Raw genomic sequence first — 17,321 nt, 5'->3', positions numbered from 1 at the left:
TGTTTTTGTGCCTATTTAAATGAAAAAGAATATATATGTTATAAATATTCTAAAGTACAACTTAGAAATAAATATATATACTAAATATATAGTGAATACCTTCTCTTTCTTCTTCTTTTTTTTTTTTTCTTGATGATTCTTCAAGTTCTAAGGTTCATTTTGCCCATTTTTTTTTGTTTGCTTTCCATAATTTTTTTTCACTTAGGTATTCATATAGTAATAAACACTTCAATCAACATACTAAACGCTTCAAATTTATCTATCATCAACATACTAAACATTTCAAATTTATCAGTGATAGAGTTGATAACTAATAGACTTGAAATAGTAAAGTCTACCAGTGATAAAATTATCACTGATACGCTTCTGTCATTGATAAACTTGAAGTAGTGAAGTTTATCAATGATAAACTTATCACTAATATGTTTCTTCCATTGATAACTTGAAGTGATGAAGTCGTCTACTTCAAGTCTATCAATGATAGAAACTTATCACAAATAGACTCTAATCAACAACATATTTGAAGTCTAAAAGCAAGCTAGCAATAGTCTATTAGCAACAACTAAACATAAATGAAATTACAATTTTTCATACTTTTCATGAAAAATAAATCCAACATGCTTCAAGTGTATCAGTGATACTTCAAGTCTATCAGTGATAACAACTTATCACTAATAGACTCTAATCAACAACAACAACAATAGTAATAATAAATAAACAATAGTGAAATTATGCATTTACTTCATACCATACTCTAATCAACAAAAAAAAAAAAAAAAAAACAGCAGTAAGATTATGCATTTACTTACATTGCATGCAACATCCATTAAGTATATCAGTGATTGAAACTTATCACTGATAGACTTTAATGAATAACACCAGAGAAAAAAATAGTGAAACTATGCATTTACTTACCTTTCATGGAAAATAAAAAACAAATTCAATATTCTTTAAGTTTATTGGTGATAGAAATCGATCACAGATAGACCCAAACAAAAACGAATTTGAAGTTTAAAGTGCACAAATAATAATCAATCAACTAAACAACAAAAAAGAAAAAAAATAGTCATGAAACTACGCTTTTTCTTAACTTTCAATGTGATTTTGCGATCGATTTCAGTGTTTTGATGGATGAATGGAAACGAAAATAGACGCATTGGAAGCAGATTGTCGTTGATGACAGATGTTAAATGGAGACGTTAGGGTTTTTTCGATAGGTAGATGTTAGGATTTTGGCATCGCCGTTCGAAGAAGATCAATGGGGTTTGAAAAAGATCGATGTGGTTAGGATTTTTTTCGAATAAAAAATGATGAAACCAAACAATTATTGATGGATGGAAAGCTGAATCATTGATGGATGTGAATTGTCGATCAACTTTGGAAGAACGTGGATTTCAAATCGTCGAAGCATCAATCGAGGGATGAGAATGTTGGATTTGATTGTGGATCGTGGGCTTATTACATTTCCATGGGCTTTTTAGTCTTTTTATATGGGTTAGATTCAAATTTGGTCAAATTTTTAATTTTTTTTTATTAATGCTATATTTACAATTAGTTTGGCCCAAAAGGTTATGTTTGCAAGCTAAACAATATGAAATATATGAAAGCTAATATGTATGTCAATATACATTGGAACATTCTCTTAGATGTTTGCAAATGTTTTAACCAATATATGAAATATATTGATAAGATTGACTACATCGTCGCCTGCAACTTCATGTCAAATGGTCAAGAATAACATACCGGATTCCATTGTTAAACTGATGATAGCTACAAGATGATGATGGATGACTATGGTCTTCCTCAACCAAAACTCCAAATGCCCTTAGTGGGATCTTTCTAGATGAGATTCAAGAAAGACTGAGTGTTTATTGTTTTGGTATATTGGGGACCATAACCTTAAGGTCTCTTTATATACTAGTTCAATTAGGGTTCCCATTAAACCCTAATTAACTAAGAATGGGTTTCTACCCATTAAGTCCATATTCAATTAGGAATCTAGAGCCTTAATTAATTAGATCACATAATAGGGCCCAATCTAATAAAATAACCCAATGTGATAAATTATTAATCCACATACATAGCTCATATTTTAATTAAACATATTATTATTTAAATATGTCTAACAATCTCCCACTTGGGCTATGTCTATGTACCTAATATAATTAAATCACATAAACCTTAAGCGTGCATAAACAGGTTATTTCAATAATAGAATTCCCCTTTAGTTCAATATGGCCCATCTACTGTATTAACATGGAATCAAGGCGGCTTTCGTCACTACCCTTGTAACTAAACCTTCCTTGATCACCAATTCCAATATATTCAATGACATAGATCAAGTATGGATGGATAGTATGGAAACTACATGCAAAGTGATCTGGATCATGCCTGTTTCTAACTGGTCCAAATTCCTTAATGAGATCATTCTAAAAAAAACTTTATGCTAAACTGCATGCATGATAAACAAGTTCAGATAATAAAACATAAACCATCAACTTTATTCTATATAGAAAATAAACAAAATAAGGTCAAAGAACATCTTCAATAACAAACTCCCACTAAACCCTGGAATCAGAAAAGTGACTAACACCCATGTGAGCAACATGCTCATGAAAAACTTTAGATGGTAAACCTTTAGTCAATGGATTTACCACCATAGAGTTTGTTCCTATGTGTTCTATCGAAATTTGACCATTCTGAACTCTTTCTTTAACAACCAGAAACTTCACGTCTACATGCTTTGACTTCGTATTGCTTCAGTTGTTGTTGGAATACATCACAGCCGACTTATTGTCACAAAATAATTTTAGTGGTCTTTCTATGCCAACCACTATCCGCAGCTCAGTGACAAAATTTTGCAACCATATTCCATGATTGGATGCCTCATTATATGCTATAAACTCCGCAGCCATGGTAGAAGAAGCCATAAGTATTTGTTTAACACTTTTCCAGGATACAGCTCTTCCAACCAACATGAAAATATAGCCTGAAGTGGATCGCAAAGTGTCTTGACATCCAGCATAATCAGAATCAGAATACCCAATGATCTCTAAAACTTCTGATCTCCGATAAGTGAACATATAATCTTTTGTTCTATGTAAATACCTCATAACCCGTTTGGCTGCTTTCCAATGATCCATCCCTGGGTTACTCAAATATCTGCCTAACACATCAACTATGAACGTAATATCTGGACGCGTACATACTTGAGCATACATTAGACTTTCAATGGCCGATGCATAAGGAACCTTTTGCATCTCCTTAGTCTCGACTGTGGTCTTGGGGCATTGATCTAAATAAAATTTATCACCTTTAGCGATCGGGGTATCTCCCGGCGCACAGTCTTTCATGCCAAATCTACTCAAGATCTTTTCAATGTAGTTCTTTTGTGACAATCTCAAAATACCTTGAGAACGATCTCGCAGTATTTCAATTCCTAATACAAAAGAAGCATCACCAAGATCCATCATCTTAAAATTTCTTTTAAGAAATCTCTTAGTGTCATGCAATAAACCTACATTATCACTAGCTATGAGTATGTCATCAACATATAACACCAGAAAGATTGATTTACTCCCACTGAACTTGTGATATACACAATCTTCCACAATGTTCAACTCAAAACCAAATGAGGTTATCATTTCATGGAATTTGTGATACCATTGACGAGAGGCTTGCTTGAGACCGTAGATGGATTCCTTTAATTTGAACACCATAGACTTTGAATTATCAGACAAAAAGTTTTCTAGTTGCACCATATAAATCGTCTCATCAATGTTCTCATTGAGAACGTTGTTTTTACATCTATTTGGTGTAGCTCTAAATCAAAGTGAGCTACCAGTGCCATGATTACCCTAAAAGAGTTTTTCGATGAAATCGGAGATAAAGTCTCTTTGTAATCAATGCCTTCCTTTTGAGTAAAACCCTTTGCAACAAGACGAGCCTTATATCTTTCGATATTGCCATGTGAATCCCTTTTGGTTTTAAATATCCATTTACAACCTATGGGTTTAATTTCTGATGGCAGTTCGACATGTTCCCAAACGTCATTGTCTTTTATGGATTTTATTTCCTCTTCCATAGCACTTATCCACTTTTGAGAGTTAGAACTTTGTAAAGCTTGTTGGAAGTTAATTGGATCATCTTCCATTATGCCCACATCATCCTGATGTTCTTGAAGAAACACAATATAATCATCTGGAATTGCATTTCTTCTCTCTCTAGTAGATCTTCTTAGTGGCACTTCTTGAGGTTGGTGAGTTTGAATTTCAAGTTCAACAACGGGGACTTCAATGTTGTCTTGTTCTATAATTGGTTCAATAATGAAGTTAGGAATTGGAGCCTGAACATCATTTATAATCACATGAGGAAAAGAAACCAATTCTTCTTCAAAGACAACTTTCCTTATGTTATCTTCCCCCCCCAAACTCAACATCCTCAAGGAATCTAGCATTTTCTGTCTTAAACAATGATCTAAAAGTGGAATCATAAAACTTGAAACTCAAGAGCACTTAGAATACTAGTAGCTAATAGTTCTTGAGTCCAATTTTCTGTCATTAGATCTATAAGGCCTAGCCTCAGTTGCACAACCCTATATGTGAAGATGTCTAATACTAGGCTTCTTTCATGTCCACGGTTCGTAAGGGGTTTTAACTATTGCTTTACTAGGTACCCTATTAAGATATATGTTGCAGTCTTTAGTGCCTCACCCTAAAGAGATTTTGATAAAGAAGAATGGTTAATCATACTTCTCACCATATTCTTAAGTGTTCTATTTTATCTTTCTGTCACATCATTCATGCTGGGTTTGCCCCACATAGTGTATTGTGGGACGATTCTACATTTCTCTAATGTACTCTCTTATGTTTCCATTGCCCTTATACCTCATAGATGTTAAAAAAGTAAGAACACTATTTCCTTCCCCTTTTTCATTTTTAGCAAAATATTTCTCAATTTGAACTAGGAACTTATTGACATTTTCACTTTCCGTGATAGAGCCTTGAAACTTTCCTTATGTTATCTTCCCCCCCAAACTCAACATCCTCAAGAAATCTAGCATTTCCTGTCTTAAACAATGATCTAAAAGTGGAATCATAAAACTTGAAACTCGAGAACACTTAGAATACTAGTAGCTAATAGTTCTTGAGTCCAATTTTCTGTCATTAGATCTATAAGGCCTCGCCTCAGTTGCACAACCCTATATGTGAAGATGTCTAATACTAGGCTTCTTTCATGTCCACGGTTCGTAAGGGGTTTTAACTATTGCTTTACTAGGTACCCTATTAAGATATATGTTGCAGTCTTTAGTGCCTCACCCTAAAGAGATTTTGATAAAGAAGAATGGTTAATCATACTTCTCACCATATTCTTAAGTGTTCTATTTTATCTTTCTGTCACATCATTCATGCTGGGTTTGCCCCACATAGTGTATTGTGGGACGATTCTACATTTCTCTAATGTACTCTCTTATGTTCCCATTGCCCTTATACCTCATAGATGTTAAAAAAGTAAGAACACTATTTCCTTCCCCTTTTTCATTTTTAGCAAAATATTTCTCAATTTGAACTAGGAACTTATTGACATTTTCACTTTCCGTGATAGAGCCTTGAAACTTTCCTTATGTTATCTTCCCCCCCAAACTCAACATCCTCAAGAAATCTAGCATTTCCTGTCTTAAACAATGATCTAAAAGTGGAATCATAAAACTTGAAACTCGAGAACACTTAGAATACTAGTAGCTAATAGTTCTTGAGTCCAATTTTCTGTCATTAGATCTATAAGGCCTCGCCTCAGTTGCACAACCCTATATGTGAAGATGTCTAATACTAGGCTTCTTTCATGTCCACGGTTCGTAAGGGGTTTTAACTATTGCTTTACTAGGTACCCTATTGAAGATATATGTTACAGTCTTTAGTGCCTCACCCTAGAGAGATTTTGATAAAGAAGAATGGTTAATCATACTTCTCACCATATTCTTAAGTGTTCTATTTTATCTTTCTGTCACATCATTCATGCTAGGTTTGCCCCACATAGTGTATTGTGGGACGATTCTACATTTCTCTAATGTACTCTCTTATGTTCCCATTGCTCTTATACCTCATAGATGTTAAAAAAGTAAGAACACTATTTCCTTCCCCTTTTTCAGTTTTAGCAAAATATTTCTCAATTTGAACTAGGAACTTATTGACATTTTCACTTTCCGTGGTAGAGCCTTGAAAAGACTCCGGAATGGAGTGCTTAATGATCATTAGACACATGTGATTTGACCGTTCACACTACTCTATATTAGCCGTATTTGGCTATTCCTCAGTAGAAGTAGGTTTATCGATCCTTAATGCAAAGTCCAAATCCATACACCCAAGAAGTATCTCTAGGCTTTCTTTTCAAATCTTGAAGTTCGATCCATTCAACTTAGGGATTGAATTTAGATTTCCAAATATTTGAGTAAAACCAACTGAAACAATAAACAACAAAACATATGCTCACAATTAAAACATAACAAAATAATTTCACATATGTGGTGGGCCCCTTTAACAAGATACCTAGCACAATATTGATGTCTAGCCTTTGGGCAAAAAACAATGGTACTCTCAACGAAGTAATCAAAGTACTGACAATTAACTCTGTAAAAAAAAAAAAAAAAATAGCCTTTCTTTGGACCGACTACTTTTCACATGAGCAATCCTTATAATTGTCACATACTCATTACCACATGCATACCCACAATTTGGCCACATAATTATCTTCCTTTGGACCGATAATTATCCGCATAAATTCATGAATATGCACATCTTATATTTCATAATTAAAACGATCTAGATAATAGAGGCTACTTTTTGGTAACATATTATTTTTGACTAATTCAATCTAAAATATAAGTTATAATAATATTATTGTACAAAAAATAAAGGAGGAAGTACACCAAATAGTCTTTTACAAAATTCACTTAATAATTGCATACACACAATACAATTAAAGTAACATAAACATGTGAATATCACAAAAACAATCAAATTGTAGATTTTAATTCACAAACTTATCAATCAAGAACTAAGAACCCTTTTCAATAATTTCACCAAGTTATTAATCAATAAAACTTAGAAACGCGGGCAAGAAGTTCAATCAGCAATTAATCCAAATTGTTGACAAATTCAATATTATCAAATTAAAAAATAAATTCACTAAATTCAATCAGTTTTTTTTTTTTAACTGAAAAGTTATGTTAATACTTAATTGATGAATATGAGTTTCAAAAAAAGAAAAAAAAAAATAGCGACAACATTAACTTTTCCATTATTAATCAAATTTAAAATCGAACTCATAAAGTCATCCATTAAGAATTAAAGAAAAAAAACTGATAATTAAAACCAAGAACCGTCGGTAAGACTTTAATCGGTAATTGACCGATATCTTCGCCCAACGACAACTCCAGTCAGTCATTAACCGAAAGTCTTGATGGGTAAAACTTGCAGCAACTAAAGACCTAACTCCTTCGATCGGTCTTTAACTTTTTTCCAGTGGATTTCATCACATTGGTGGACTTTTGTCAAGAATGTTGAACTGAACATCCTTAATTTTGACAATAATAGAACTAAAGATTTTTTTTCTTTAAAAAAAAACTTTAGGAAACCACGTTCAATCAAAATAATCAACCAAAAAAAAAATCACTTTAATCCACCACTAGCACATCATTCATAATCGGTGATGGGTATGCCAAATACCACAGACAAGAATACGGGTTGCAAGAACACATATTGCCAAAGAAAAAAATGACCGCCGAGATTTTCATTCTACCGTCGATGAGTTTACAATGCTGCTATAGTAAGCCGACCATTTTTTTTTTTAAAAAAAAATTCTTTAAATTCTTTATCGAAACCAAAATTTAATCAACAATGCTAATGGAAAATGCATAAACTAATAATCCAACATGAAATTCATGCTTTGATACCACTATTTAGCATAAATTCTTTATATCTCTATTGAATAGATAAACCCTAGGATTATTCATGTCAAATGGTCAAGAATAACATATTGGATTTTAAATTGATGATAGCTACAAGATGATGATGGATGACTACGGTCTTCCTCAACCAAAACTCCGAATGCCCTTAGTGGGATCTCTCTAGATGGGATTCAAGAAAGACTGTTTCGGTATATTGGGGACCATAACCCTAAGGTCTCTTTATATACTACTTGAATTAGGGTTTCCATTAAACCCTAATTAATTAAGAATGAGCTTCTATCCATTAAGTCCATACTCAATTAGGAATCTAGAACCTTAATTAATTAGATCACATAATAGGTCCAATCTAATAAAATAACCCAATGTAATAAATTATTAATCTACATACATAGTTCATACCTTAATTAAATATATTATTATTTAAATATGTCTAACACCCTAATTCCTCTCCAACATACGGAACCCTGGGTTACCTCGATTTTTTAAATGTTAAATGCGCGTGTGGTAGATTTTTTCCTTTTTTTGTATTTTTTACTAAGAAAACGTGGAAGAGGGCATAATTGTAAACGAGTTATAATATTTGTGTAAATGACCAACCAATCACGCCATTTGTATAACAAATAGAAAACAGAAAACATTGTTGTAATATGGACCTATAATAAAGATCTTTTATGTAGAAATTCCAAAAAAAGGAAGAAAAACCTTTGAAAAATGGTGGTTTCGTAAAGAATGAAATCTAAGGCAGTTTGATTATCGTTGTATTCTTTGTTTTCTATTTTCTTTAAAATTAAACTTACAAACACTAAATTATCCATAATTTTCAATAGAGAATCAAAAGTAAAATATTTAACCATACGGAATCTAAAAAAAGCTACTCAAAGAAAATTAAACTAAAACTAAATATATGAATAAGATATCATAGAGAGATATTTTTAATTAATTAATTAACTCAACTTTTAAGCTAACTGGAAAACCAAATTGAAAATAACTTACTAACAAACTAATCTAATAGGTTCAACTTACCCTCAATAGGTTCATACAAGCTTATAATCCAGCTCCACCCAACTTAAATTATCGAGATTAATTAATTTTATAGTACTATCAATCCGAACATAACTGAATGAATAAGACATTGATGGGTTATTTCAGTTTTGTATAAAGTGGCCTATTAGGTTTTCTTTGAGCTAGAAGTCAATGAAGTCACAACAGCGAAAAAAAATTAGAAAGAAAAATACGTAAAAAAATGCATTCTATATAGTAGCATTTTTCGACCTTTTGGAGGTCGATTTGTGGTTTGATTGAACTGAAATTTTGACAACGTTTTCTTCACGGGAGCGTCACCAATCTAGATGGTGGAAAATTCTTTTGAAGTTTCCTACAGTTAAATGATAGTGGGTAGTTTGTTGCCATTTTGAGTGAGATCTTTTTAATTTATTCTTTTCTATTATTATCATTTGTTGCCAAGATTATTTCTCTTGAGATATCTATTATGTATGACGTCTCTAGCTACGATGAGGGACAACTCGATGTAACCTATTATTATTTACATTGGAGATTTTGACTTCGGTCTATAGTTTTTTACTCCTAACCTTGAAGAGATTTTTTCACGTTAAAATTGTATCATGTGCTTGATTATTAGTGTTCTTTCCAATTGATCAATTTCGTATTAGATTCAAATAAGAGAGAATAATTTATACTAAAATATAGTATTTATTCCAACATATATTAATTACCATCTCAAAAGTTGATAGCTCGATTCTCCACCCTATAATTATCGAACTCAATAAAATTATCTTTACGCGCTATTCTTTTGATTTCCATCGTCATCAAACATAATATATAATATTTTTCTGGTATTCTTAGGTGCAAATGGGGCTCCAAGCAAAGTAACAAAACGGAGGCAATTTTAATGGAGGGTGGAAGACATGTTGAGTTCATGTTTGATTCAAATTTTTAGGGTCTGGGAAGAAAGAAAAGGTAACCAAAACAATCAATATCAATGCCCTCACAAGCCATTGTTTTTTGAATAAAAATTTCTCTTTGGCAAGTGAGAAAGACCCATGTGATATTGTTGTTTAGTGGGCTTTATAAGAATTTATTCCAAATGTTCGGTTGGGAGGGAGTTGAGAACAAATCCACCATTAATACTCATCCATTCTTGTTGTTGGAAGTATATACTTAGAGGGTTTTGATTATTCATTTTAGGGACATTGTTGATTTGATTGTCTTCTTCAACCCCTTCAAAAGGGTTTTTATTTATTTATTTATTTTTTTTGCTTTTAGTAGTCCTTGTGTGTATATGTATAATCTAAAGAAAAATTAATGATCCAAACCGTGTATCCGTACATAATTTGTCTATACTCTGTTGATTTGTAGGTTTTCAAAACAATTAACAACTAACTTCTACTTTCTCTTCATCCATTACGACCAAGGGACCTTCTTGTTGGAAGAAAACTTAACTCTAACAATCACAATACCGTGTCTAGGCAATGAGCTTAGGGATACAAAAGCCTTCCAACATTGTCCCTTTCTCAATGTTCATGTATTATTGTTCGAGACAACAAATCTCGCATACCTACTCCTCCAAATTGGTATGAAATTATCGACTTTGGACCTAAGCTCTCATGATTTTGTTTTTTGATTTTTTTCCCCTTTTTTCGTCTTATGCAAAAGGTTTCGTACCAATAGAGATAGTTGTCCTTTTACCAGTTTAGATTTCTCTCCAAATTATCATCTACCTGTTCACCTCTCTAACTTCAACAAGAGTCTACTCTTAGCCAGGCTAGCTCTTCTTCTTTTTAGTGCATACAAACATGATTAAGTCAAGAGTATGACTCGGATACCATTTGTTAGAGATAATCAAGGTTTAAAATGTCGATTTCGATGAAAATATCGAGATTTTGATTTTACGGATATTTTGATGGATATTTCGAAAAAATTATAAAAACAAAAAATTCAAATTGGTAAATAAACATTTTATGATTTTTAAGCAAGTTAACATGTCAATTATTCATATTATATTTATATTAGTGACATTTTGTTGTTTATATTTTATGTTTTATGGATTTTTCTACGATACAATGGAAATATCGATTCACCTCTCATGTCGATATCAAACCCATGAAAATGTTAAAGTATCGTGTAGGAAATATCAACACGTTGATGGAAATTTAATATTATGTAGACAACAAACCTCATATGATGTAAACAGTCCATACATCAAATTATTAATTATATTTTATTTAATAATTTTGATGCAATTTACTTATTTTTCAATTTTATCCTTTCTAAAATATATTGAATAAGGGTATTTTTACCATTCTACTAAGGTCTATGATGTGGCACACATTAGATTTTGGGAGGCTATATAAAGCCTGGTCATTAGGTTGTATGAAAAAAAATTTAGCTTAATTTGAATTTTGGGAATGATAATTTTCCTATGTTGATTACGGAGATTCATCACCAACCTTTTGCAATTCTTGATCTAGGGTTGTTTGCTCGCATTCAGGTAAGATTAATCAACTTACTTATGGAGTGTTCAAACCTTGAGTAAGGGACTAGTTCTCCTTATATCTTTATCTTCGATCAAAAGGTAATCCAAATCGAATCATTTTCTTTTGATTGGCATCAATTGATTTAGGGTTTTAGAATTTGTTGTTAGGGATTCAACTAAAGGGTTCCTATTCTACAAATTTCTACGATTTTCGTATTATCATATCTACACAATATTATGAAATTGTTCACTTTAATTTGGACATAAGTCCTTGTAACTTTGCCTTTGATCTTACTCAAAAGGTCTTATATCATCCATACCATTAGAGATAGTTGCCCTTGCTTATATAATCTTTCTTTTATCTAGTCAATATAGAATTTTTGTCACATTCTCCAGTAATATTTATATGTTTTACAAAGAAAAAGAAATGTCTGTCTCAAGGAAGTTATGTGGAAGAAAAATATACTTAAGTGCGTTCTAAGCTATAGTCACCTCTTTGTATCTCATCTAATTGTTTAAATCATAGTTTGTCATATGGTAAATTGTTTTACTTTTTTTTTTTTAAAAAAAATTATGTGAAATGTGCAAATAGGTCACATGTATTACTCTATGTAGAATGGAGTAATTTTCTTTTTCTTAATTTCTCTTCCTACACACTTTTGATAGTATTATTATATATAATTCATTTTTAAGAAATAGTACATGCTAAAAGTATCAACAAAAACTTGCCCACATCCGACATGTAAGATCATTTCAAAATTTTCTTTTGCATTATTATTATTATTATTTTGTTGTTGTTATTCTTTTTCTCAATGGCAAGAGGGGCCTTCTCACTATATGATCATATAAACTTAATACTAGCGACGACAAGAACATGGTGTCGTAGGACAATGTGTCAAAGAGTAATCCTTGACCTTATTCCTAATATGTTTTTGACTCTTTGGTCCTTATCTTTGGCCCCTTCTCTAATCTAAAATAACATAAGAAATAGCTATTCAAATTATGCACTTTGGAATATATATGTTAGTTATCTAACTCTAATGGGATTTATTTTTCTTACCATTATAGCTTTCATAATTTCTATAAAGAGATCATCCCCCTTTAATGCAAACATTTAGGTATTGCAGGACCCTTGTGTTTTAAGATGAATAGTTGCTAAAACATAATTGATGGATTTTTGGGTCCTTGATGTTGAATATATTTGTTGCTTTTAATTTATTGATTAATTCAAATTATGTTTTATATAGATAGAAGTATATGTTCATGAACAGGCATATGATTAGCAAATTGTTGTGTAAAAGCTCAGATTTTTCAATTTTCCATTTGATTTGACGTGAATATAAATACGTATAATCTAAATTTCAAGAAGTGACACTTTACCTTCTAAGTACAAATATATTTTATAGTCAAAGTGAGCATAATTCAACTAACATAAAATTTATACTATTGACCTCGAGTTAAAGGTTCAATTATCCCACCCTACAAATACATGCATGTTTTACTTTGACCCTTAATTTTTTTTTTATTTTTTTATTTATACCCTCCTCATTATACTTATCCATAGGTAATCGTAGGGATGAAATTGCATCATGTCAGATCGATCCGATTATGTTATGTTAGAGTTGTATTAGAACCAATCAAAATCGATCTGAAGCAATTCGATCTAATTCGGTTCGATTTCTTACCCCTCTATATAATAGTAAGATGGTAATTGGGAGGGATAGAATGATAAAGTGTCATGAAGTTAGAACATTTTCATTGCCCAAAACCAATCTCATAAAATTGGGCTAATGGGTCTAATTGATGGGCTTCTTTGTTACCATCCCTCAAGGACCAAACAAATTTGTAGCCCACAGCTTGTTAAAATGTCTAAGGCAAAAGGACTAAGACAAAGGACTCAAAGGACTCCATTATGGGCCAATATATAGAGAATAAGAATAAGAACCCAAGAATGGCCTGAGAATGTTGACAAATGCCCAATTTCAGAAACTAATATATTTTTTTATATATAAAATAGGGAAAATTACTCTCTTTTTTTCCCCAAGTTTGACATAGGTTGCATTTTTTATCATTAAGTTTTCAAATTTGAATTTTTAACCAATGAGGTTTGGGATAATCTCATTTTTGTCCCTATTATTTACACTTGATCCTTCTATTAGTTTTCTGTTGAATAGAGTCGATCGGACAATTTATTATTACTAATTGAAATTGTATACATTGTATATGTTTTATAACATTGAAAATAAAATGTACATATATAAGTTGAAATAATAGTATTATATTTTATAATCATTTTTCTTTTATGTATATATTTTTAAAATTTTCATATATAAAATAAAAAATTTAAATTAATATGTTTTTTAAAAAATATTTTTTTAAAAGTTTCAAATTAAAATTTTCATCTCCTAGTTTAAATCTTTGATAGTAAAAGAACAAACAAACTAATAATATTTATGTTTATAATAAGAAAATTTTAAAATAAAAGCCAACCACTTTTATTAAAATAAAATATAAAAAAAACTTATTTCTAATAAATTTCTAACTACCATTTAACTTATATTTAAAAAAATGACTGTTTTTTTATTTTTATTTTTTAAAAAGCACAATTCACGTTAATTGACGAGAAAAAAGAAAAAATTCAACAAGATAACATACCTTAAACAAATTTTTAAAAAAAAAGGTTTGATACCTCAAGAAAGAAAAGCAAATAAAGAAAGTTGAAAAAAGAACATACCTGAAGTAGAACAATTGTAGTTGATGGCTTGATGCTATTCCTATAACCGAAAGAAACTTAGAATGTTAAAAGGAATATGAAAAAAAAAAAAAAAAAAAAATACAAAACTACAAAAAAAACACACTAAGAGAAAATAAAGAATTAGATTTGAAATCATAATTTGATTTTACATAAATAATATAGATAGATTAGTTTTTTTTTTTTTTTTTTTGTAAAAGAATTATTTTTTTTAATGTGAAGTAGATATTAGTTAAAGATAAAATATATGTTTTTTTTTTTTTAAAAAAATTGTTTTTCAAAGGTGAAGTAGAGATTAATTAGAGATAAATTTTGATTTTTTTAATTTTTAATGTGATTTTTTAAATATTTTTTCTTTTATTAACAGTGAAATAGAGATTAGTTGGAGATAAAATATTATTTAAAAAAAATGTTCCCTTTATTAATCATGATGTAGATAATTAGTTAGAGAAAAAATGTCATTTTTCTTTTTTTCTTTTTCTTTATTAAACATGAAGTAGAGATTAGTTAGAGATAAAATATGATTTTGTTTTAACGATGAAGTAGATATGTAATTTTTTTTATAATTTTTTTCTTTTATTAAACAGAGGAATAGAGATTAGTTAGAGATAAAATGTGATTTTTTAAATTAATTTTTCCTTATTAAACATGAAGTTGAGAGTATATGGAGATAAAATGTGTATGTTTTTTTTTTTTAAAAAAAAAATCCTTTATTAAATGTGACTTAGATATTAGTCAAACATAAAGTATGTATTTAAAAATAATCTTCTCTTTATTTAAGATGAAGGAGATATTAGTAAGAGATAGAATGTGATTTTTTCAAAAAAAAAAAAAAAAAATCCTTTTATTTAACGTGAAGTAAAGATTATTATAGATAAATTTGATTTATTATTATTATTATTATTTTGCATGTGATAATCAAAATTAGGAAAAAAAAATATTTATTTAATGATTTAAAAGTCAAATTATATGAGATAACTCTATTACCATAATCTAAATGAGACAAAAGATGAAACCAAAACTCTGTCTCCTATAGCCCCTTTGAGATAGTATAGATTAATTTAAACTAACATGACTAAAATATAATAATTTTATATTCTAAATGGTTGATATGACAAAAAGAATATTTTTATTATTATTATAAAATAAATGGTTAATATGACAAACCACGAGTTTTAGGATATAAAACCCAACAAACTTCCATTTGGACTAAAACTTCAATGGTAACTTATATATCCAATATATAAGACTGAGTTTCCGAGTTTTATAGAGAAATACAATAAACTAGAGCATCCCATACCCATGGTTTACCATTCGGTATTCCATACTCAATATTTCTCCCACTTTCCCTAGGTTATTAATTTGGTATTTCTAATCTTACTAGTGATTCTCAAACACTTTAGCCAAGAGAATCATTGTAAACATCTTAGTATACAATAGGCTTCTAAATAATCTATATGGGATTGTATTTTATTCTTAATAATGACCAGGAAGTCACACTTTCCTCCCATTACATTGAGGTACTCTCAACTCTTTGAGTGAGATGCGTCTGACTTGTCTCAACAACTCTTGTTAATAGTCAGATCTAGAAATGTTTAAACTTTCTATACTTTGATCTAGACGTTTTTAAATATCTGAATATTTGCAAATGACTTTTAATAATTTGATTTTTAACAAAAGTTGCTATGAGATAAAACAAACACAATTTTCGATAATGAACATTTCATTTACAAAAATATATACATTTGTTCTTTACAAGATCATAAAAGCAAGTAAGATCAAGCAGTAACATCTCCCACTGGTCAAGCTGAGCAAGCTGTTACCAGGAACTAGTTTACCTGTTTAGCTTTCTTTGATTTCTTCTCGACAAGATACTGAGGGCAATTGCTCTTCTAGTGCCCTTCTTCATTGTAGTGGAAACACTTCCCTTTATCTGCAGCGTCTTTCTTTCCTTTCTTTCTAGCAGGTTTTTTCTTCTCTTTCCCTTTTCCCTTCTTTACAAGAATACTTTTACTCTTCGAAGAGGAGGCAACATCAGGCTTGGAGGACATTCCTCCCTTCTCAGCAGTAGTAACATTTACTTCTGATTCTAGACCCTTAGTTCTCAACAAAGTCTGGTATGCCTATAGCTCATTCAACATAGTAGTCAAGTTGTATTCAATTTTATTCATCAGTACATTCATATAGAATTGCAAAAAGCTCTTCGGAAAAGATTCTAGAATAAAACCAACTTGACTTCTCTTGTCAATAACAACGTTGTTTACTTTCGCCATATTAAAGTGGACCATCATGTCCAGGACATGTTCACGAACAGAGACTCCCTCTTTCATGTGGCTATTGTAAACTTACTTGATAGCATCATGCCTCAGGGTGAAAGACGGTTGTCCAAACATCCTTCGTAGAGATTGCATAATCTCTTTGGCAGTACCCATATCCCCATGTTTCTTCGCCAAAACATCAAATATGCTAGCGAGGATATAACCACAGGCATTATCATTCGCCCTGATCCATCTATCATACGCTTCCCAAACAGTTCAGATTGTATTAGAGCTAGGAATGAGAGGACAATCCTCTATTAAGACAAACCGCAAATCATCTATCACAAGTATCGTGTTCAAATTTGATTTACAGGTCACATAATTATCCCCGATCAGTTTATCTGATGCCAACAATTGTATTATTGAACTCATCATTCTAAAATTATAAACAAATTCTTAAGTGAATTTTTATTAAATCCAATTAAGTTTTAGCAATTTTAATAATGTACTCAAGATTATTCTTGATACAACAAGAAGACATTCTTGACTAAATACTATCTCCAAAATAACTCATATTCCGATAGTCATTTAGGTACCGCTTTTGGTCAGAAATTATTAACACTTAATAATTTTGTAAGTGTAACCCTTCATTTTCAGACGTCAGAGGTCGGCCCCAACCATGCTACCGTAATGGAGAGTCAAGGTTGGGAATGGACCTAAGAAATCTTATCCATCTCGGGAGTTTGTGTTGTTCTAAATCCTATATTAAAACCATCAGTGGGGATAGCCGTCGTTAAACGACTAGCAAAGGGCCGCTTAAAGCTAACCAACAAACACAACATAGGAATCTCA

The 17,321-nt window shown here is 30.7% G+C and overlaps 1 pseudogene; it reads right to left on the bottom strand.

Annotated features, from left to right (window-relative positions):
• Positions 1-16,334: 16,334 nt before the first annotated feature.
• On the bottom strand, positions 16,335-16,904 carry LOC150031910 (uncharacterized; annotated as a pseudogene).
• Positions 16,905-17,321: the final 417 nt, after the last annotated feature.

Source organism: Benincasa hispida, chromosome 12 (genome assembly GCF_027475165.1).
Source record: "Benincasa hispida cultivar pf3 chromosome 12, pf3_genome.v1.1, whole genome shotgun sequence".
Taxonomy (NCBI): Eukaryota; Viridiplantae; Streptophyta; class Magnoliopsida; order Cucurbitales; family Cucurbitaceae; genus Benincasa; species Benincasa hispida.
Note: the sequence above shows the minus strand (reverse complement) of the source record. Positions and strands in the feature narration are given on the sequence as shown.